The 25,871-nt window shown below is 39.0% G+C and overlaps 1 protein-coding gene across 2 annotated transcripts in view; it reads right to left on the bottom strand.

Annotated features, from left to right (window-relative positions):
- The window catches only part of ckn (CRK like proto-oncogene, adaptor protein), a 71,685-nt gene that overhangs the window by 8,499 nt on the left and 37,315 nt on the right, over positions 1-25,871 (bottom strand). The gene's annotated exons all lie outside the window — the stretch shown is intronic.

Below are 25,871 nucleotides of genomic sequence, written 5' to 3' on the forward strand. Positions count from 1 at the left end.
AGCGTTCCAAGTGGGTTACCTGAGCAAGAAGATAAGCTTCGCAACGCGCGCTCGTTCGATCGAGGACGCGTTCGAAAATTCTTGCTCCATTTTGAAATTTTACAGTGTGCCCGTGCAACGCAAGTCGCAGACGATACTTTACGGGTTAATAAATAGTTTTGGCGAATAACCCGTTTAAGATGCACGCGCGTACGCGCGATAAAGAAATTTAGAGAGAAATTTCGAATCGCGATCGGTCTGCGGTTATTACGCAAAACGCGATACCACGAAATATCCGGAAGATGAAAAAATGTAAAGAACACGTACGCGACAAGAAAAAGCGGCAGAGGATAACGTTTTGCTTGCTAAATACTGTTCGCGCGGTACGCGCGATTAGCCAAATTAGGGTTTTCTTTAGGTGAAAGCGGAGAAATTACGCGAAGCTTACTCTTCGAATACGCTTTAAACGGTAGTAAAATAGACTTAAACGAACACGATAATGGGATAATTGGATAAGGCACGAAGACGCGAAATTTTTCTCTTTCTCAGCTCGACATGGCGGGTAATAATTATTTACAAAACATTCCAAATTTTTATCCTTTACGAAGTTTACGCGATATTACCGTTCGCATTTCCACCGCCAAAACTGTATAAGCGTCTCTAATTTCGTCTTTTACCTCTTCCTCTTTTTCTCATCGAACATTACAACTCGTATATATGGGATACTTTTCGTTCGGACCAGCTACCGATTTATCCACCTATCGATATACATTTCGATGCTCTCGACTCGGAAAATTCGATCGCTAATTTATTTCTTCGGTGTCGCGCTTTAATTGTCCCTTACAATCTGTTTAACGAGCGAAAATGTAAATGTACGAATGTAAATACGCCACTTAATAAAGCAAAAGTGGTTTGAAGCGGAAAAAGAGCATTTTTAAAGGACTAATCGATATACTCGATGCAGAAAAACGGGTAAATTGCAGAATGAAGAAGAGAAAAATCGTCCAAATTTTTGAAAGTTATTTAACGTTAAATTTGTTTGAAGATCGGCAAAACATAATCGATACCTTTGCCGTTAAGAAACGAATTTTCTGTTATTGTCTCATTAACTGCGCTAATTTTTTGCTGCTTGTAACTTTGGAATAACGTAAACGATATACCGTTAAAATAAGCTGTTCGACGTGCCGTACATTTTTCGGGGTAGCGATGCAAAACGTTAACGATACTTGGAAAATTGATTCGACGAATCGAATTAATAATAGAAACGGCGAATGCATCTTCTCTCCGAAAATAAAGGAAAGAAAAAAAGAAGCAGAACGAAAAAAAAAAGGCGGAACAGAGGAAAGGAAAAGCAGAAGAAAAAGGTGGAGTACGCGATAACTTATAATTCCGTAGCGGAAAGAAAATCTCGTTCGAAGAAGTTTCCATAAAAATATCGATTTTTACGAATATCTATGTTTTTAAGAGGAAAAATACCGCGATGGCGTGAAAGTCGATATCGATATTAGCAGCGATTATACGGGTAGCTATTCTGTCAACGTTGAACGTTCTGTTCCAGCGTTATGCATTCGAATAGTTTTGCAGATTGCTATTGACATTAGCGAAATCTCTAGCGCTTCCGCTTTCTTCGTTAAAATTGCGGTTGTGACGCGTAATGGCGTTTCCTTCGAAGCCTTCGAATCGTACAGATTTATTAGTCTCAAATTCCATAGATTATCTTCGATAAATCCTCGAGTTTTTGTTCGTTCGTCGAGGCGTGGAAATTGCGCCTCGTAACGCGTATGTATATTTAAATCGAGCAATAAATCTCTTCTTTCTAACCAGAGGCTTAGCCGGAACACGACAACGCTTGAAATATTTAAAACCGTAACAATTTGCCGGAGTGGCGGAAAAATTTGGCGGAAAAATCGAATAACGGCGAGCAACGCGTATCCTTGTTCCGGGAAATTCCGTTTCCACGGTCTGATATCGCGTAAATTATCGAAGAAAAACTTCCGGTGCAATCCGTACGTTCTATCGGGTGTATCGTAATACGCGAAGCGTATACGAACGACACGGTTAAAAAGACAACACGATAAAGATTAAGAGAAAAGTAATGGAGACTAGATCGGGTAATTTCACCGAATCGACAACGACTAGATGAAGCAACGTTTGCGCGTATTTACGCGATACTAACGCGCGTAACAGCTGTTCGATGTTCCACGAAGATACAGCGCGTCGCGCCATCTTTTCCTTCAATTGTCATCGATTCGGTAAAATTAGCGAATCCGCTTGAATCTATTTGCCGTCAACTAACGCCAGCGACACGATACACTTTTACAGATCACGCGTAATTCTTCCTTAACGAACGTTTATGCGAATCGCAGTGCATCGAGGATATGGAAAATCGCAGCGTCACTTTTCGCGTTTCAACGTTGGCCGAACGATTGGAAAATCGTGGTAAACGGAATGTACGCGTGTAGGACACGACATCTGGATCACCCTAGAGCGAAATTACAAAACCTTCGATGCTGTGGGAGTAACAGGTATCGAGAGCCACGAACAGAGGCGTTCCACATTAAGTACGTACAATTAAAGTAGGCCAAGACATACTAAGGAATGTAGAACAGTGATCTGGAATAAGCACAGATATTATTTTATCAGCGAGATCGCTAATGTCAAAGGATACGAAACGTTACGAGAATCTAAAATGCAGCTATTACCGTTTCCTTTCAAAGCGATTCGTTATTATAATACCGAGAGACAGTTCCGTAATCCAGTTCGGGTCTTTCAATTTTACACCAGTCGCCTCTCATTTTCAGGAATAAATGTATTATTTTATTTAAATGTTTACACGCGTGCAATTCATATATATATATATATATATATAATCATTAACCAAGCCATCATCCAACGATACATTTAATATGCGATTTATAATTCTATTAAAGCGATTACGTAATCGCTAACGAAGGCGGTACTCGGTAATTTATTTACGAATTAAAATTCACAGATTCCCGCGATACAATAATCGTTTAAAGCAACTACCGTTAATTACCAGATACATTTTATTTGGGAATATACAAATACACACACACACACACACACACACACACACACACACATATTCGTAGTCGTATGAAAATGAAAATGAAAATGAAAATGAAAAAGAAATTAAACGGCAAGAATAAATTTAATCCGATACGATATTGCGAACGGTTTGCTTTCCGAGTAAAAATCTCGCGCAGTGGAAAAACTGTCTTCGCATTCGGCGTAAACGAACGGATGATATTTCGAAAATGCGCGATGTCAAGCGATAATGCGAAATTGCTACGTTTCCTCCATCGTACGTTACATTATACCGTTATACTATTATTCGATCCGTTTCAGAAATGATAACGAAAAACTGCATTCGCGTTGCATATTTCAGCGTATCGTGAGCAGCGTATCGATGCTCGATCTAATCTTTAACTCGCGATTCGTGGTACGTAAGCTGTGCGTTACCATTAACCGGAGCAGTTCTTATCCAGCAACATCGATAATAATAATAAATGGACGGTAAGTGTCAGAAATGATATGGAAAATTTGTACAGATCGTAATCTCCTCGACGGTATTCATCGGTCTGCTTTACGAATAATACCTAAAGCCCAGGGCAAAGATTCAAAAATACGAGGAAAGATTAACGTCCTCGACAGTGCGTACCCCGACGAGCTGGAGAAAAAGAAGGAAAAATTGCAAGATATACGCGCATCGACACGAGTCTCGAACGAAGAGTACCGGAACACATTTCGAAGCTAGCAGTAAACATAGCATAGAAACGACCACTAATACGATGCTAAACAGCCGGATGCATGTCGAAGAAACTCAAAGATGCAATAAGGGCGACAACAAATAGCGTATAATCATCAACCTGGTCGTAAAATCAATTTATCCAAAGTATTTTATCTAGTAGTAAGTCGACGATCTGGACGAAACTAGAAAGCTCAGTCTGTACACGTGATATAGAAATAAAAGGAATATCGATCTTAAAACCTGTGCCTACCTATGATTATATTTAACATTTATTTCCTACGTCGATAATATTGAAAATAATATAGATAAGCCAGTTATAGGTACGTAACGTTATGCTACAGATACAAACATGAAATATTTATACAACGTTTGAAATATAAATCAAGATACGAATAAAAACTAGCGATTAAATAGCTACAAGAATTCAGACGGTTATCGTAGAGCATTTCCAACGAAATAGTATAATAAAAAAATTATTACAATTATTTACGTCATTAAAATTACGTATATATTACCGAACGTATTATATCCCATATTCTATTCTATTCTATTCTATTCTATTCTATTCTATTCTATTTTATTTTATTTTATTTTATTATACGTTAGTTAATTGTATTTAATTCAATATAACGCGATAACGCCCAATCCACCACAGCAACTAAATCTACCATTACAAGTATATCTCTCGGTAAAACGAGTGCTGTTAAATTTTTGATTAACAACGTTGCATCGAACGTTATCGCTTTTATCGCACGACTTTGCCATTATCCCTTCTAACACGCATATAATCCATCTTTCGATATATATTTTTCCCTTTCCGAAATTCGCAAACGTATATAGGTTATTTCACCTATCGCGATTATTCGATCGGACGAAAAATTTGCGTTCCTTTGTAACACGCCGAAAAGATATCGCAAGGGTAATAAAGCCGCTAGAATTCGTCTTGCGTAGAAAAGATATAATTTTTGCAACTATAAGATCCGTAAAGAACGGGATTACAAGAATGGGATATTCTCTATGACTTTGAAAGCGTACCAAGTTGCGTTATACGACTACTATTTCTTCTATTATTTTCTCTTTATAAATAAAAAATGTAAATAAAAAATTTAAATAAAAAAAAGAATGTATCTATGCTCGTCATCCAAGTACCAGTACCAGTTACCCTATTTATTTTCAGTGATTGGTTTAGTTATTGGTTATCATCAGCGTTCAATCGTAAAAAAATATAATTTCTATTCGGGAATCGGTGGTTCCATTGGTTTGTTAAAAATGGGTATGTATAAATTATAGGTAGACTTCGCGCTAAATATGACGTATTGTATTATGCTAAATAAAAACGGAAATAGAAAAATGGCTCGTATCGATATTCGAACACTGTATCACCCTTGTACTCTATTTGCTTTTTACACGCGAAAAGATGATTTAAATATCGTTATTCGATTTACCAAGTACGAACTATTCACTACGCCTAGAAAATACGTAAACAATTTACCGTCCGGCTGCCATTTAAACTCGAAATACGCTTACATACGATGTTACAAAAGCTTCTCCGTATTCGAACGTAAATTTGAAATGAAAAAATCTGTTTAAGTTTCATTTGTTGTTAAGCGAAAAATACGATATTTGCATCGAATTAAATATCGTTGCCAGGAAGAAATTAATCGTCTATGATCTTTATCTATGATAAATAACTGATACATTTGTAAAATAAGCAGCGTGCAATGAAGCATATTTAAATGAATTCTTGGTATAGAAAATAAAAGTACGGAACCAGTATCGTGTCCGAATATTAACGCGAGTATAACTGTATACGGTAAAAAGCTATCCACGTTTATGAAAATGTTCTACACGAGGAAGATACGATAAAAGAATTTTTCAACATCGCGTTTCCGAATTCAAAGTGTATCTCCTTTATCCTAGATACGCGAATACACGGTTAACGAAATTTACATTTATCTATTCGATCGACGTATTTTATTTCGATCGGAATTTTATTACCTACAAGATTTCGACGTCGTTCGAGTCGATCGTAAATAATCGCTAATTACTAGATTTCGATATAATCGGTCGCAGACGTATCTTTTAATTTGATAAAAGGGAATACTTTATTCGAGCGATTAGTCGATTTTTATCGAACGAAGCGTTTAGCGATAGCTATCGCTGTCGCTATCCAGAAGCGATAAATTTTAAAGAAAGTAATCGCGTTCTTCGTGAATCGTTCTGCTTAATACGTAAGGTTCGCTATATTAATTTCGAATGAAATATCGATATCAAATTACACATCGCGACGATGATTACTATCCGCGTAATTAACGTTTTTATTTCATTTTCGTTTAATTTTACCGATTATATGACTCTGTTCTGTCAATGAGGCCTTCGTCAACGATAAAACTCGTTTATTTAAATTATTAATAAATTTATCGATATAAACGGTAAAGACTGGATTGTCATCGATTAAGTTCCTCGCGATATTCGACGTTTATTTCATTTCCGAATTTAATTCGAAACGAAGTGTCGTTGGTGGAAAGAAATTATCGGGTCAAATGCTGCGCAAACGTGAACGAGGTTTAATCGTAACGACTATACGTCGCGTATCGAGTACAGTGACCTTCATGCTCCCAAATCGAAGACGCTAGTTAGATCCATTGATAGAAATCGCTAGATCTTACGCTGACTATCGTATCGTAATTACGCAACGAAATATGAATTACAATTGCGATTACTGTGTCTGAAAATTATGCAACCCTTAAGCGATTCGACGATCGAACGATTCATCGAGCGTACTATCGCGAGCGAACAATCGATACCGAGTAACATTTTCAAAAATTGTTAATATTTAAAATATATCTTTTTATTTCTGCGTCGTTTCAACCGACGAAACCGATCAAATCTTGATCTTTTTGTTTGAAATGAAAAAATATAATAAACGCGTGGAAGGAAAATTTTTCTATGTAGATTAATTATGAACAACAATGGAAATATCTCGATTTCCCGTTGCATCGTTCGTTGCGTTAAACGTAAACGACTTTCGATTAATATTAACTTTACGAGATTACGATGCAAAAGTATCTACTCGAGTAAATAAAATATACTCTTACGTACCGGTGACTTACTTAATAGCAACGACATTACTCGTCGTGCGTAATATTATCATTTATCCTTTACAGAATATTCCTGTTTTCGCAAATGCTTGCAAATTTATTTTACAACTGCGAACGACGAATTTCATTTTATCGTCTCTCTTTCAACGTTATTTCCGGTAAAACGGAGCAACGGAACAACCTTGTTACGAAAAATGGTTCTGTTCGTACAATACGCATTGTAACGAAGCAAGGATACCGTTGGTAAAAGAAACGGTGTAGTAACGTTAAAGGCAAGAGATTCTAAAAGTTGGAGCATAAGGCAATGTTAAAGCGTCATAAATTAAAGCGAGAACTACGTCGAGCGAATTGCAACACAGACTTCTCTTTGTAAGACTCGTTGGCTCGACAAAAGTGGGGAGCAATTCTGAAACGTTAGTCCGTATGTGGATACTGGACTGTAATTTTCTGCCCCCCCCCGCCCCTCCCAAAAAAAAAGAAAAGAAAAGAAAACGAAAAAAATAAAAAACCACATCAAGAATAAGGCAAGAAATACAAATGTCCAGATAAATAACAAAGTAACAAAGCATGCTCGCGTAATAAGCAATACGATTTGAATCTGCTCGACTTCTGCCTATGCAACTCTCGATAGAACGTTCTTTTTTATGGGCGCAATTGAATTAGGTTTGCACAGGCTTGACGGGCACGAGAAAATACGAGTCGATTGGTAATTTCGAAAAACGATTTAATCTTCATTCGTAGCAAAGATCGTAGTTTTTCTTTTCTTTTTTTTTTTCCTTTTTTTTTTCAATTTTACCGGAATAAAATAATTTCCTTTTCTCGTAAATATTCCTGCGATATATTCCATAAAATGATTACATAATATATCGGATTATTACTTATCGAAGAAAGGGAAAGAACGATATCGATCGCAGTCTTGTCCAACGATAAACTAATAAGCGAAGGCTAATTCGCTCCTCGAGATCGTACGCGATTATCCTACTACGTACATAAAGATATTAGAAATATAGCGATTTAAGAGAAAGATCTACCGACTGTTAATTACCGCAATGCTTCCTGCGATATTTCCTCGAATCGCATAAACTCGAGGCACACAAACGTATACATAGATAATAAAAGAACGGTGCTTTTATTTCACCGTTGATACGATTAACGTCGATATCTCGTACTTTCGTATCGTAGGTAGAAAAAAAGGAAGATACGTTTTTACGTTTTCTTTAATTCATTGGATGATATTTAAGGAACAGGTTGATAGGTCGTTGAACGATAATTTAAGAGATCGGACTCGAAATATCATCGTCTTTATAAGCGATAAATGGGATTGGCGATACGTAGTTAAGAACCAGATTCGTTCGATCGCGAAGGAATGAACGTTATATCTGGGATCGGATTAAAACCAACTCGAAGCGAAATGATAACTGGAGGATTTATTTTTCCGAATCTTTGTCGAACGATCGGTATTCGATGCCCCGAACATCGTTTTATTATCTAGCCTGAAATTCGATACATTTTAATTTCTCGAGAAATCGTTAATCGGAATGGTGGATCGCCGACTCGAGCACGATTGGAATACGTAACGCGTAATCTACCCAGGATCTTGCGCGAATTCGATCCAAGATAAGAAAAACGCAGAGACAGAAATTCTTATACGTATACGTTATTTACGACTATTTATAGGTTAATAAGATTCGTTTAAAAAGAAAGTACGCTTATCGGAAAGTAAATAAGAGAGTAAGCGAGTAAGTAAATATCAGCAGGTTTGCAACTTTAACGTATAATATAATGAGAAATTATAGGAGCAGACGAACGATCGATAAACGATGTTGGAAAATGTGCACGTTCGAACCTTGGTCTCGCGTACATTCGTAAATGCTGCGTTTTAAACGATGTACCGGAAGAACATAAATATTTTGACGCGTTTCGCTTGGAATTAATTGAAAAATTATTCACGCGAGAGATATTTATCACCGTATCCTTTTAAGTACGCAAAGAGTAAGAAAGCGTTGACACCGATTGATTCATTTCACCAACAAAGTATACGAGAACGCGAAACTTTATATAACGTTTCATTTGAAACGCGAAAATACAACGTTGCACGAACGCGTGGTGCATGAAATTCGGAAAAAAATCTTTTTATTTCTGACGTAACCACGTGTCACCACGCGTCTCCTTCTTTCGCTCTCTCTTTTTTTTCCAGCCGACGATCTCCACGCGACAACGGACGAAGGACGCGAATCTACGTGAAAAAGTAAGCCGAAAGACTGGAAAAGAAGCGGATATCGATGATCCCGTGGAGCACGAGAATCGACTAAAGGTATTCGTTAATTTCGAGTTGGAGTTTTATCGACGCGATAAAGAAATGAAAAAAATGTTGGAAATTATTCGGATTTAACGCTTTGGTAAGCGTGTTCGTATGTTCGAACGGAAGATTAACTTCCTCTTTCGGCTGTTCGCTGCTCTCGAATTCTCATCGTGGTCCGCAAGAAACTTAATCTTATTCCACGAATAACGCTTGTTCCGTGTGCGAAGCCTGTGAGAATCATGGTCTTGCCGTTACGCGCGATCGGTCCAGCAGGGATATATCGGTTATTTCGAAAAGTCGCCGACCTTTCGATCGAAGTACGGCAAAGTACGGTGCTTGGATTTGAAAAACGAAATTCTTCCGAGTTCCGCTTCTCGGTGGAATTCGAATAATTTATCGTCGAGTACATCGTGCGCCTAACGAACGTTCGACAACGATTTATCGTAGAAAAGTTTACCGCGTAAACTTTTCCGATTTACTTCTCCGCGGAGTATCCGCCACCACCCTTCGAGATCGTCGAAGGGTCGCATCGTCGATCGGGTAATCGGTTCCGCGTAGAATATGCGGGAATTATTCAACGGATCGTACTTGGATCTTCGATTTTTCAACAGCGGTTCATCGTCGGAATCGCGATACCTCGCGTATTTCGCGGGAAAATAATCCGAACGAAATCTCGAACGTTCGAACCTCGCGAGCAACGATAAATATTTAATCGGTATCTTTACCATAGGAGACTATGCGTCGCCTACGCGGCGGAATAAGAATTCCACGGTATAAACTGAAAGAGCCGGTGATAAAATAGCTGGAATAAAGGATCGAAAGCGTATATCGAACGGTAAGAGAAATCGTTGGATAACGTATCTGGTTTTCCATGGAATTCATCGTTGAGACGTATGCGCGTATACACGATGTATCTACGGATAACGATAGCGACAAAGGAAGCACGCGCGACTCGAAAGACGGATGCAAGTTGGGTAGTGACGGTGGGTGGTATCCGCGTTACGGATTTTTCGCCTTCTACGTAAAGGAACGTTAGGGGTTGGGCGAAACGATAGTCTCGTTGCGTCGTACGAAACGGAACGACGGAAAAGTAATAAACGATAACGAAAGCACCGCGATGGAAAGGACAGACGATCGTGAAATCCCTTTATAAGGCTTTTATAGGTTCGCGCGATATAAAGCGAGTAAATGTCGGTTACGTAATTCGGTAATTAGGTACGATACTCCTATTCCGAGACAAAATCCGCGCGACTTTTACGCTGCAAGGTAAAATCCTGTCGCGTAAAAGACGGATAGGTTTGATCCGTCGAGGGTAAAAGTTGAACGGAAAGAGAGCGGAGATTTTATCGAGCGATAAAATGGCCGCGTGTCGGGATCGATTCGCAACGTTTTCGCGACTCTCGACGGAGAAGAGAAAAATTTGCGAAATTTTCGCCGCGTCCGAGTTTGTTGGCGGTTTAAACGCGAAAACGTTTACTGGGTTTTAACGGGTCACGGTAGATTTATCGGAGCGAAGGGTAAAAAGTTTGGTCGCCGAAGGTCGGTATCCGACTGCGATCCCCACTTTTTAACGCGCTTGCCACGTGCCTCGTTCTCTTCTCACGTACGCATCGCCATCGGACACACGCCTGGCCGCGTTCGAACTCGAACGGTGTCGGTTATTCCAACGCCACCTGCCTCCGCCTCCATCTTCTTCCTATGCGTGTTCCTTCCGTCTACCCTTCTTCTGCATCCCTATACGTAGCATCCGATTCTGTACGCGCGTACTCGCCCATCCAGTTAATACGTATTCCACAGCCTTCGTCTCGTCGACGTTTTGTCCCTTCTTTCTTTCGCGCCTTTTTTTCTTCTACCGTTATCCCATCCTTCTCCATTCTTTCCATTATCCTCCGATTTTCCATCTACGCCGATTCAACGATCCTCTCCTTTATCTCGTAACCGCTATTCGCTTTACTTTCGCCTTCTTTCCAATCTTTTCTATTTTCCGACGCGACGTTCTTTCTTTGCGCGTTCCTACGCGCGTTCCCTACGCGCAACAACGCGACGAAAAGACGAGACGGCGTCGTTTCTGATGGTAAACCGAACTAAATCTAATTTACCGATTTCCGAGCAAAGGTCAGAGTATATAAAGACACCGATCAGTCGCTTCACTTTTTTTGCTTTTTACAATTTTCAATTATTCAATTTACAAAAATTTCTCCATTTTCTCCGATATCGCGGTGTCTTCGTCACATCGATAGCGTTATAGCGCGAGATACGGTGTAGCGCGATATCGCTCCGTTTTATCGCGACACTCGATATTTCCATGCATGAAAACCACGTTAAAACACGTATCGCGCGGAAACGAAGCGCTTGGAAAATTTCCTAGCCGCAAAAACGAACATTCGCGTAATTAGAAAAGGCGATAAAGAAATTCCGAAGCGTTGGAAAAGGAGTAAAGCGAAAAATAACGGCTCGAGGTACGCCTTAAAAGGAAATAGGTGTTTGGCGAAGCAATTAATGTCGTTCCGTTGAATCGTTCTAGGAATTTAGAAGCCGTACGGAAAAGATACGCGTAGGCGTGAAGGAACGTCGTTTCGTTAACGCGAAACACAGAGGGCAAGAGCGGAATAAAAAGGTAGAAGAGGTGAAAGTCGACTAACCGTGTAAATACGGAAAACCGAAAGACCGAGAATCTACTTTCCGCTACTTCCCTGCTACCTCTTTTCTGGGAAAAAAAGAGAGATTCTTGCTCGGAAGTAAATTCTTGGACGAGTTACTTGGAAATGAGCGTTGAAAAAATTCGCGCTCGTAGAGACTCGGTAGAGACTCGGTAGAGACTCGGTAGAGACACGGAGCGGAGAGACATATGCAGTTGCGATGCGAAGCGAACGCGTCAGCTCCAAGATAAGTTCTGCCAAGGTCTTTCTTACGGTGCACGTGGCTTACACAACGGGTGCTTACCGCGCCGATGCTTCCTGCTACGATTCCTACTTACGATTCATGACGGTAATCTGAACTTGGATGACACACGAGCGTCGATTCATCCGGCGAGCCAATGATGTGGAATATTGTTCCAGAACGGGATAGGATCAGCTACGCGCGACAAACGACCGTAGAATGCAAAACCTATTACCCCGATCCTGTCCCGCCGTTCATGCGCGTTCAATATCGCGTCGGAAATTAATCGGATTATTATTGGGAAAGAAAAACGCGAGATTCGGTTAGCCCGATCTAGAGACAACTACAGAAGGGTAATAGGCCAGACAGGCCGACGTTCATTCGCAGCGTAAAACGGTTGGAAACGGTTGGAAACGGTTGGAAACGGTAAATACCGCGAGAGTCGATAAAGCACGCGGATAAATTGCGCGAGATCTCCGAGGAATTGAATCCGTGGAAGAACCGGAGCGTGGGCGTTTCCGTGACTCGCGTTCCACGCGTGTCGTTTAACGCGCGTTGTTCCGCGTCGCAAAACTAATATACGTCGCGCCGACGTTATCCAGCTGCTCGATTAATTTCGCTAATTACCTCTGACGATCGATCGAAAACAACCAACCAACCACCGACGAAATGCCATCGCTCAACGCGAACAGTTTAATCCATCTCGAAATATTCCTTTACCGCGACAGTCATCGCGTGATTCGTTTATTCCAGCATCGCGTTTCGCTCGATCGTATCGAGTTTAGTATTACTCGCGCGATGAACCACTTGCGCTCGTAAACGATTACGCGAACGCGCAAAAGTCGTCGCGATTGATTCGACGATCGAGGGAAAAATAATGCAAGTCTTCTTTGAAAAACTATTATCGCGTAACGAGATAAAACCAGCAAATGTACGATACTTTCCAACGAAATTGTAAGACATTTTCTATATTTAAATACGTTCGCAGCGTGGAAATATCGTGGCAATGTCAATGGGTCACCGTTAACGCTTTCACTGCCACGCATCTTTCGTACGGTACCCCGTCAGGGTGTCGCGATGAAATTTCCATTATTCTTACGACCTAATAATGTAACCAGACAATACGGCAGAAAAGGTGGCGCAAATTATTAATGTCTACTATTCAAAGTTCTCTATTTATTTACAGTCATCGCGTTAATGGTTTACTCCACTTCCAAAGAAGACGTTTCTGCGTTAAAGTGTGCAGCACGAGGATTGAATTCGTAGTATGCACGCGAAAGCAGATAGCGAAAAAGGTTATACGAGCACGTACATACGGATAAGAATTATCTGCGTTTGCAATGGTATCACACGGCTTTTAAAGCGAGATATTACATTCGCAGAAGCCGTGAGATTTTCGAAACGACGCGCGAGATACATACGCGATAACGAGATATTCGATGAACGAAAAAATTTGGTAAGCAATGGTAAAGAAACGGTAACGAGGATCGTAAATGCTAAATAATCGGGAGAAAATTATGCGAAACGGCGAAACGGCGAAACAAAGACGCCTGCTGCAAACATCGTAAAGAAACCATCGTAAACTAAACGAGATAATTTCAACGATTAGAGCGATATCGTCGCATAGAAAATATTCAAAAATATTAGAAAATATTAAAGAGTAATAAATAGAGAGAACGCGGTAGAAGAACGTATAAAGAGAAAAATGAAATTGATTCCATATTTGGAGGACGTATCGATACCATGATCGCGATAGAATTCGCGAAAGAAGAGCCAGGATAAATTTCGAACGTTAATTTAAATTTCCTTCAATTTCCAACGCGTCTTTCTCTATCTAACAGCATCGAGAACAATTTTTCTTCGACGTAAAAGTATTTCGATCGAGCTTGGACGCTTAATGGAACACCGTTATACGGTATAGGTATATCGATGTTTCCGCTATAAATTAAGAATATATAAATAGATATTAATAAATGGTAAATAATTATCTAGAAATTAACAGGTACATTATATATAAACAACGGACATCTGTCGTACAAACCCATATTTGACCTTACGTGGAAAGAAAATAAACGTAAGCTAGGATATAATTTAACGAAAATTGTAACGGAAAAATTTTCATTATCTACTTCGAGTAGACGCTTTGCATTTACCAAATTTCAAGGATACGATACCGAAAGGAATTATACGCGAAACACGTCAGGTATATATTTCTACGTTGTCCAAAGAGCAACGGGCAAGAAATCCAAAAATACGTACATACGTTCGTGATTACGCGTGTCTTGGTATCGTACCTCGTCTATACGTGTAATTTCCAATGAAAAAAGAGAAAAAAAAAAAGTACACGCACGACAAAGATGACGAGGAGTAAAATTATACGCGACAGATAGAAGATAGATAGATGGAAGACGCGTAAGTAACGAAAGGTATACCCGTTAAACGAAACGAGCGTAGAAAGATCCGTGGTGTTTTAGCAAAAGGTGTGGCGGCAATGAAAGGCGACGGTGGAAAAAAAAAAGGTGAAGGAGAAAATGGAAAGCGATATGAAATAACGACCAATAACGGATTCTGGCAGGTAAATTTAACGCGAATAGAACGTTATATACGGGAAATATAATGGCGTGACGGTAAACGAGGACAGCGGGATAAAAATGTATTGGCAATAAAACGAAGAAACGAGCAAACGCGATTAAACGCGATTAAACGCGATTAAACGCGATTAAACGCGACAACGAGCAGAGTACAAATAGCGGTTGAGAATTAAGACGCGTGGTAGCATCTCGCCGCGATCAGATACGAGCGTTTTAAGGATCTCGAGGAACGAGTAGGCTAAATCGAGAATAACCGATAAAAGGAACGAGGTTAAGACGCAAATAAAACTGCCTGAACACGATACAGGGTGTCTAGCAACGCGTGATAAAAGCAACGCGAGAGGGTGCGCGTAAAAGTATGAAATACTTTTTATTCCGCTGTTTCCGCGTTGGCCCCCAACCGATAATCTCAAATTATTAACGGTTATTTAAAAACTATCCACGTAAATTTCCTAACTCGACGAATCTTTTCTCGTTTATCCTGCTTGCCATCGCCCACGTCTTTACGCTTTGTTTTTTCGCTCGTATTTATTCGCAAATCGAGAAACGACCAACGTTACGATTATCTTTTGTCGTTTCGCTTTAGAAACGCAGAAGGTGGCAACGTAGTTTGCGTTTATAAATTCTCCCTAACACCTGCAAAGCGCGTTTTCGACAAAGAAACCAACGGATCCAACAGTCGAGAGCCGAAGGAATAACTTTTCCGCGAAGTTTTACCTTTTCCAAAACGACTATCGCGGTAGACGTTAGAATCGTTGTCGTTTTCAGTCATTCCTTCGAAATGGCTTCCTTACGTTCTATACGAACGGTTACGTTTCCCAACGCGACATTTCAACGAAAAGTTCTCGTTAACGCGAAGAATTATTTTCAAATAGACGATAACTAAGATTCGAATACTGGAATTCTTTCGTGACAACGTTACGCGAGTAATTTCGAGTTTTTGCCGTCCGAATTTACATCGCTGTTACAATTTAAAGCTTTCGGGAGTAAAACGCGTTCAACGGAAATTGCTTTTCGATATTACGGTCAACTTCTTTACGAGTTACTCGATACACCGATATCACGTGTCTGTGTATGTACATATTTCCTCATTGCCAAATATATATATATATATTCTACGGATTCTACTCGTATCATGGATCATCGACCATCAGACGCGTTTTTAATTGGTTAGCTGAACAATTTACGTTCACTCGCGCACGCGTATCGACAGCAAAGAAGTACATATCGTATAATTTTTACGAAACACGAATTACGCGTCCAAGCTTGGCATCGCAACGACGATAATGTCCGCGAGTTAGCAGCCTGCTGTGTAAGTATAAAATACACCCGTACCGTGTCGCCGGAATGCAAGAACTCGTACAACGCGATCTCGTTCTACGAACACCTCTTCGTTGGTACGTCGTTACGTGCATGCCTTATGGGTATACGAATTGAAATTTCAAATGGGTATAACAGCCTGCTTCGTGCCATTCGAAAACCTTTCCCTAACAAACTGCGTTAAAAATATAGTTTTCCCCTTTCGGATAGTTTACACAACGAGTGTAAAAATTTGCTTAAACGTGATTCGTTTCGTCGAACCAAATCACGACGGAATCTTCCGTTCGAAACGTCGTACAAATGAGCAAAAGGAAATTCACGGTATAAAGAGAGACGTCTTTTAAAAGTATCTTCTTACTTAACTTAAAAGTAACTCTCGCGGTCGAGTAAAATATAGCCTCTTATTATCCGGCGAAATATCTTCGCAATTTCTAATTTCTTCGAAGAGTAAAAATAAAAAAAAAAAAAATAAAAAAAATGCTACCGTATAAACACAATCGACTTAAGCTTCACCCAAAAAGCTTGTCACAACGATACGCCAAGTTGGACCGAAACGGTAAGAGATTTTTTTCTTATCGCAACGAATGAAAAACGAAGAGAGTGCGATCGATGCAATCGTAAACTATATAACTATACCTTGTTTGTAAATACAAATATGTACGATACCGTAGACGTTTGTAGAAAAGCTTTAACCAAAGCGTTACCCTACGAAGGTAGTTTAGATTTTCTACCATTTCGACTTTACGAGATGAATATTTCGGATAAAGATGAAAAGAAATTCGTTAGGGACAATTATTTAGGAAAATTCGAAAAATCTCAAAGATACGGTAGATGCTCCGCTGTTGGGGAATTTGCATCGATGATACCTTCTTCGAAGCAATTTCAGATTTGCCATTACGAAACCGAGTATCTGTGTATCCTTCGTTACAGCACGATCGAGACATACCGGAATAGAATCGAAAGACTTATCCAATTGAACGACAACAGGCTGCACGCGGAGGTTTTCACGACGACGAGAGTAGTAAACGGTGTTCGTATAAAGAGAATGGATAAATACGTCTCTGATTTATGCCTGCTGTATATCGCGATACAAATAAATCGTCTTTATCGTTTCTTTCCCATTTTCTATCCACTTTTTAACTTCTTAATTAATCCGAATCGAAGCTAAACGACTACGCGTTATATTTACATAACGCTTTGTTTCCATTTCTACTCGTAAAATACGTTGAAAAAAGTAAACAGTTGATTTCTCGCGCTTTTATATTTTACGTTTAAATAAGATATTCTTGGCTCGCCGGTCTTGCGAGTTTCGTTAGCGATCGAAAAAATTGTTCCGTCGTTTCATTTTGCATACGATATCGCGAGAAATTTTCCCAACAGCTGTATCTTGCGATGCAACAAATATGCCGTATAGGTTATACGATTACTCGAAAGACGAGATCGTGGATTAACTATAAATAGATATATCCTTCGCGATTATTCGCATCGTCCTACGCGTTCATCCTTTCTACCTACTATTTCCTTTATTCTTTACCACTATTTACCACTATTTACCACTATTAGCTTTATTTCTTTTTAAAGCTCGTTAAATTTATAGGAAGAAAATTTAGTTAAAATTATCCTTTTTCGTTGATAGACAGCTTTGCAACGTCGCGTATATACCACGCATATAAAAATTATACGCCAACTTGTCCGAAACGATATCCGATGGGAAGAAAGTCGGAAAGTTTTTCAACTTTAGGTTAGGTGAAAACTTTTCGACCCCGTGTGCATCCAACATCTGCATTCTAACGTAAACTCTCGCGCATCTCGTGATCGGTGATAAACTTACTCTCACCGATAACGTACGCAAACACCGCGTATTCCCAAGTAGTCGTTGGGAAAATGACAACACCTTACCAGGTGTTTGCTTGGTTTGGTAACTATTTTACAGTAACGTACTTGTGACGTAAAAATATTACTATTTGATCAAGATATACCCCGCGTGTTTGGTTTTAGAGTCTCGATTACGATAAAACTGTTAAAGGGTAAACCCGACGGTCGAGATAAAGAGAAAAGCGCGTAGGTAAGCGTACGACAGTTTCAAATTATAGAGTCGCTAGCGACGAAAAGTATCTATACGTATATATCGTTAAATTCCAGTTACGCGGTATCCTTTATACGATACGAGCCGTTTATTTTATGGCAGATCCGAATAAAGAAAAGACGATAACGGACATCGACATATCGATAAAAATATTAATATTTATAATAAAAAGAATATTTCGTTTCGATAGAAATGGAAAAAGAAAAAAAAAATCGTAAAACAATTGCTATAACGCAATGGAATAAACGTTACGCGTTAATAACTAAACTTGAGCAATGTCGAAGATATAAATGGAAACGTTGACTACTCTTAAGCGTAAAAAGTCCAAAAATGGCGTATCACCGTTTTAGCGGATAAAAATTTAAGGTTTACGCGTAACGATATTAATTCGATACTATCGTTACGCGAAGATAATTCGTTACGATTAAACGGATAAAAGGATAACGAGATGCACGCGAGTGTAAGCTTAAAACGCGCGAAATGTGAAAATAGTGGGAAAATGTGGGAAAATGTGGGAAAATGTGGGAAAATGTGAAATGAGAGAAATGAGAGAAGAAACTAGAAACAAATCTCTGCTTTCTTCGAAACAAACAGCTTTCACGAGAGCGCCATTATAAACGCATCCTCGACATAAAAACGCGTGTTTGTTTTGAACATGTGCGGGTTTCTCGGTTTATACAGGGTGCTTCGGTTAACTTTGTCAGTTGAAATACTAAAACTAAAATTTCCCACACTTTCTCGGTTAGTTTTATTTTTATTTTCTTTTTATATACCTAAAGTATTATTAAAATTTCGTAAAAGTACTTCCTTACGAAAGTTGGAAAAAGAAGCATTATTTTATTAGAGACTATTGTTAGGTTGGAAAGAAAGAAAGAAAGAAAGAAAGAAAGAAAGAAAGAAAGAAAAGAAAGAAAAGAAGAAAAAAGGAACATTATATCGTATAAGATGACTGGAACTCGAAAGCGAATTAAATAATCTGCGACGTTAAACGCTGTAAAGTAAACGCCGAAGGTAATTTCATGATAAAATAAAATTCGTTGGTTAATTTTTTGTGCGATTACGAGATAAGTAATATTCCGTTTAATGTTCGTGATAAATAAATCGCTTTATGCGTTTCTTCGTTAGCTACCGTATTTCATTGCGATCGCGATATCGGGATTCGCGTACAGGTATGATTTTACATTGACCGAAACTAATGGCTCAGCTCGTAACAGGTGACGAACCGAAAGAAAAATGTGTCGATAAAGAAAGGAAGTACATACGCGTGCTCGTGTTCCTTCCAAGAATGTCCGATAAATTTCAAAGGCTTCACGCGCGATACGATCCGCCGACCGGTAGGCGAAAAATGCCGATGATTTTTCTGGTTATACGATCGATCGGATACCCGAACGGATTCCTCCGCGTTTCGCTTACCGTGCGCGCACGCTAGAATATCCTATCCTATCGCTTTAGTCGCGTGAAAAACCTCCACGAGATTATTTTAAAAGCAAGCATTTTCACGAATCTAGAAACTCGCTCGTTTCCTCTTTAGTTCGATTATCGCAATTTTTGTAGCGGAATTCGTCGTTATATTCTCGTTGCACGTTAAACGCGAGGTTCGTGCGATATTCTATCAGCCTTTTTATCGACATCGCGGTCTTTTAACGAAAAGCGATATCGTTTTAATCCTATTACAATCTAAACGATATAATTGGAGCAAGGCCATTGTACATTTTTATTCGCGCATTTTTCCATTTATTACAAATCCTCGTATAATTTCATTTCATACAAAGTTACGTAGAATTCGTTCACGAGCTGCTATAGCTCTGACCTTTGAAAAGATTCCCGGTGGATTATCGGCGATTTATCGGTAGAACCGGTAGAACAAATTTCGACGACGAATCGAATTTACGCAGGGAGGTAGTACTCGACTCGTGGAATACGCGAGAAAACTAAGCTCTGCTTTAAGATATTCAAAGTATGTTCGATAACGAAAGATCGGAACAATCGTAAGTTATTGCGTAAAACCAGTTTGCGCGAAGCAATCGGCCGCGATGGCGCGAGTATAGAGTCGACATCCGATGATGTCGTCGACCGATGAAATGGTAGTAGAAAACCAGCTATCCGATGGTAATCCTCCTCGACACAGACCTGCGAAACTAGGTTGGACTTGACGGCCTGTGTTATCCTAACCTGCGGTTTAGTAACTGGTTAGTTGTCTTTGCTACGGTACACGAGTTTAAGATTAACCGCGTTACCCTTCTTTTTCCCCGCTACGTAAATGCAAAGGTAAATTTTTCTCTTCCAGCGTCGTACAAAGATCTTAACCGTAAACGTAACTTACGAAAAGAATAATAGGAACGACGACTAAAGCGATACGTCGAAAACGCATCGGCGTTAGCTTTATATATGCAGAAGCAGCTGCAACTTTCGTCAAATGCGCGAGATAAATACGTTCCAGATTAGATATTTTCGATGTTTTAGCAAAAAGTAAATCGAAGAAGCCGAATGAAAGTTTGTAATTCGTTCTCGGAGATATTCATCCCGAAGAATCGGTCGTTACTCGAGAAATGCGATTGAAAGTTTTCTCGCCAAGCATCCTTCGAGAGATAAGGAAAATCTCGATGGTATGAAAAATATAGAAATTATTGAAATTATCGATAAACACGATAGATCACGATTATTCGCGTATCAAACTTATCGACACCGATTATTTCTTTCTTTTTTTTTTCTTTTTTTTTTCTTTTTTTTCTCTTTTTTTTTTTTGGTTTCTACAAATCGAAAAATCAGATCGAGATAATTTCAACGTTGAAATATCGAATTTATTATCGGTCATGGGCATGTGCATTCGTAAATTTTTAAAATCAATTTTTTTTCGCAAACAAAGTTTCGAATAAGAAAAACGTCGAGTATAGGCATAGAACGTATTAGCGAGTATATTTCGGAGGAATTGATGGAACGATTATCGGCGCGGACGGCGAGCGAATGTCTATGTTGGATTATCGGTGACGCGAGAAAAGCGAATGAGTTCTTAGAATGCACGCGGAATTTTTAGATGCGTTGTTGCACGAGTGTGCGCGCAGTGCGCATTTTTAGATAGGAAGCCCTCGACTGTGCAAAACCCTCGACAAGAGACGTCGCGTGTCATCGTTTCTCGTAATGTCACCCTAATTTTACTTTCCCTCTTGAGAAATATATCGAAATTAACGTCTCTTACCGATCATTTTTCTTACATATATTTTTCATTTATTTTCGTATTCGTTAATAACGTAATAGTTACCAAAGTCTCTATTAAAAAAGTGACGGTTAAAATTTAGAATCGCAGTTCTTTGTTATAGATTAAATGATAAAAAATAGAAAGAAAGTTAAAAATCTTTCTTTTATAAACAAAAAACGGAAAAGCGAGAAGCGTCCGATTCGCTTCAGAATTTGTATAATAATAATAATAATAATAATAATAATAATAATAATTCAATACTAATAAGGCCAACGAGCCTATTCGGCATATCTTTTAACGCCGATCGGTAGCGACGCATTTCTCGTGATCCCCTCTGAAATCGCCATGTATCCGATGCATCCGATCTTCCAAAGTCTGGACGAATACATCCTACCGCGATACACGCAGTGCGGGCTCTTTCCACCGATTCTTCTTCTCCTTCGTTTTCGTTCTTGGAAGTAGTTTTTCTTTTCTTTCAAGTTCAATATTCGGCGTTTACTTTCCCCCCGTTCTTTTTCGTATTCTACGTATCGCCTTATTTTCGCGGCACGTTAAACGTAATAATGGTTTTGTAATTCTTGTCATCGCGGCACTTACAGTTACGCGTTTCACTTTTCTTTAAGCAAAGCCGTATAAAGCGTATTACGCGTTACGTTTCAACCACTCGATTTAACTTTTACCAGAGCACCTTTTACGTCATATCTCATTGTTTTTCTCTTTCTCTTCTTTTTCTTTCGTCTACCTACGTACCACTTGTACGTAAACAATTGCCGTACTTGAAACGATAAAATCATTTAAATGGAAAAAGGAAGTGAACCGATTAGCCGATTAGCGGAAATAAAAATCCGAAAATAAATAAATTAGATAAAGAAATTACGATGTATAATAGTTAAACGCGCGTAAAATATTATATTTCGACACCGTGCAAACTATTACGATAACTTCGTTATCGAAACGTATCTGAATTGTCAAATTTACTTTCTTATTTTCGATAGGAAATTTTTCAAGTATATTGTTAGATTGGCAGAGAAATCGTAATACCAGCTCGTGGCCGTGAATCTCGTAACGCGTGTCGACAGGAGTAATCGGAAAACCTTCGATTAATTATTTTCAACGCGACTTTTAGTTCTGAAAAGAAAATTGAATTATTCGCGATACATATTTTCAGGACGATATGTAATAATTAAGATAATCAAAGAGCGAGCATATTTTGCCAATACGACTACGCGTTACTCCCTCAACGAACGATTGAAAAAAAGCAATAATTAATAATCGCTGGCAAATTTTCGGTGAGAAAAATGAAAGATGCAAAAGATAGGTGAAATGTACCGATGAAAAACGTTTTACGTTAAAAAACAGGGAAAAGGATAGGAAAATATAGGTAACATGGTTCATTACCTATAAAACTGCTCGAACTTTTCGTCGAAAACGTTGCAAATTTCTCTTTACGGAATTTTTCGGATTCTTTACGAAAAAATACCGAGATTATTTTGAAAAAACATACAACGGTGGGAAGAAACTCGAGTGATTCGTTGGATTGCGCGGTGAAAAATCGTGACGATAACCGTCACGTGGTGATAACAGCCCCTAGAAGATACGATATCTAATCCTATATAAAGGTGGCCTTTACCATTTTTTCTGTTTCAGCGAAACGATATTTCGTTTGTTTGTATCTTTAGGAAAGTACTCGCTTTTACGTTACGTATACCTGAGCGAATCGAACGGTAATACCTTATTTTCGATAAACAACTTCACCAAACATCAAAACGGGACAGTGTTGTCTAGGTGAAATCTGTACGCGTCGACTAACTCGAGGGTTAATCGGCCAAAATGAGAACATCTGTAAAAGGCACTTGGCGTCAGGCGGAAGAACCTTTTCATCTGGAACCTTTGGTATCCTGTTTATCGCGTTTCATTCTCCCTTTTTTTCTCGAATATACTCGAGGTAAATATCGGTATTTTTTCCAAAAATACCAGTAACGCGCATAACAGCAATGCGCGAAACGTACATATATAGACTCGCGCGTTTACCATTAATCTTTTCTCTTTTCTCTTCGATCGTCCTTAATCTCCCGCGAATTCTCGTATTATTCTCCGATATCCGTTACCAGGTAATTAATTATTCAAGGTAAATATTTATACGTACGTGTCCATACTCTTTTTACCCGTAGAAAATCCTTTCTTATCCGTAATTCTAAAAATATATAAAATTTCATAGGAAAATCGATTATGCGACGTAATAGCGCGTTCATAGTGGTTTATGAGCCCGTAAACGGTCGAGTAGGACTATTGTTCTAATCCCGCTCGTTAAGCTCGACCGTTATAGTCTCCACACGGAGTGGAGACTCGAAAGTTCGGTATAATACCGCGGGACCCCCGTACATACGTCGGTTAAACAACGGAGATGGTCTGTTTGCGCTCGCTTTACCCGAGTATCGACTGAACACGCGAGTCCCCGTGCGTTCCAACCAAGCCTAACTTGTCCGTCTGGAAAGAGCCTCGGACCCAAAATAGGTATCGGGGTGATAAGTGTGTTAAGAGGGCATTAGTGCGGGTAGACGGCACGCTTCTGTGTTTTTACCGCTATGGCCATTGGAATCGAGGCATCGAGTGTCGTAATATTACGACGTTCTACGGCTTAACCTTCGAAAATCCAACGTATTCTACTATCGTGGTTGCTTCGTAAACGCGAAGAAAAATTTGGAAAAGACGACGCTCGTTGTTTCTCGACGAATTTTCAAACGTTCTCTACCGGTTTCGATATCGATCGATGGTAACGTTTCGCGTCATCTTATAAGCGTCGTCGTTTATTACGATTATTATCGAATCGCGATGCTACGTAATAAATTTATAAAATAGAAACTTCGTCGTTATATGGCTGTTGATAACGCGCGTATACTACGTTTGAAGGAGCTCGTAAAGAAGATATTTCAATTTATTTTTCATGCAAACGAAACTTTACGCGCCAACGATTCATCCTTTCGCGATAATAAGTATTTATTCCCGCGCGTGTATATACACGCGTACGCGTATTTGTATTTCTATCTCCTGCGTCGATTGCTCAAAATGTAACTAATTTTTTATTCCAGGGACAGATGTTGCCTTAACGAATTCTCGGGAGGGGAAGTTGGGGAAAAGGGGGAAGAGCGAAGGAACAAGACTTTTATTGTACCGTAGAATTTACGTGCCCGTCAAGGGAGATATTTTATTCGATGATATTTCGCTCGGTTTAATCGGCTGAAAATTTTCAATGTCGTCTCCCGATAAATTTCATCCATCGTAATACGCGTTTATAACATCGCGGAAGGAAAAGTACGTTTCCTTTCGTTTTACTTTTTAATTTACAGTTTTTATTTCGCGCTAGAGGTAGAAAAAAGAAATTTACTATTAAACGTATCGCGTATAAAGAAAGGGAAATTATTTTACATCGTATTTGAAGAAATAAGAAGGCTCGCCGCGCGCTTGGTCCACCATAGACGATTCTATATTCACCGGTAATTAAAGACGTCGCAATGTCTCGTGTCTTATATTACGGTATACGTATAGATTTTCCAATATCGTTAGATAATCAGCGTTAGTCATCGTTGATTTACGATAACTTGTGCGAACATTCTTTTCACCTACGTTGAAACTTCTCTCTTACGATCTTCGGATTATAGCGATCGAGTAAGAAAGAAGTACGCGTGTAATCGGAACGTTTATTCCACGCGTTAAATAGCTTAATTCGTAAATTACAGATTCTTTATACGGTATGTTTAATATCAATTTACCACCGTCGGTATCATTCGTTCATCGATTATTTCGAAAAATTGATCAAATTATTTATTATAAAATTAATTTTCGCGTAAATCGTAATTGGATATATCAGAAATGGAGAAGCGTTTTGATAAAAGAAAATATCGATAAAAATTGTTGGAAAATAAGACGAGTCGCGTAGTCGGTTTGCAGGTTTTTCGAAATGAAATTACACAGGAGGAAAGAGTTGGCGGATGAAACGTAAGGATGACGCGAGGAATCGTACACGCGCGGTGCAGTATCGATGTAACGTACGTACCAATAAAAATATTGAAAAAATGAAAAATCAAGCGCGATGGAAATTTCCAGCCTTAAATTTCATGCTTTCGTAAAAATTAACGAACGCTGTTGCGGGGAAAAGAAGAAAAAGAAATTATGTTCGATCGTTTTAGCCATCTCCGATTCGTACGAAACACGCATTATCAGGGTATAGAAATTACGATTTTAGTATCGTATTTTCAATTTTATACGCATCGTATGGAAATAGAGACATAAATATCGATTTTTCCCGAATATTTATTATCTATTTAAAATGTCTATTTAAAAGGTTTATTTCGATTTGACGAAAATGTCGATATATTCGAAATCGCTTAGCCCGAATACGACAAATTCCAATTGATTAAAAATCAATTACGCTCGAAGAAATCGCAAGTACGATAACGTATTTCCGGTTTGTACTTAATTTCAAGTTTAACGATTTTTCGAATTTTCGTTTCGATAAAAGGAGAAATAGAGAGAGAGAGAGAGAGAAATCTTAATGATAAGAATCTTAATGGATCGTCGAGTAGATTTCGGTAATCGATAGCGCGAAATTAAGGAATTACGGGAACCGTGAAAGCGCAAGCGTTG

The sequence above is a fragment of the Eufriesea mexicana genome, unplaced genomic scaffold, assembly GCF_001483705.2.
Source record: "Eufriesea mexicana isolate 0111107269 unplaced genomic scaffold, ASM148370v2 scaffold50, whole genome shotgun sequence".
Lineage (NCBI taxonomy): Eukaryota > Metazoa > Arthropoda > Insecta > Hymenoptera > Apidae > Eufriesea > Eufriesea mexicana.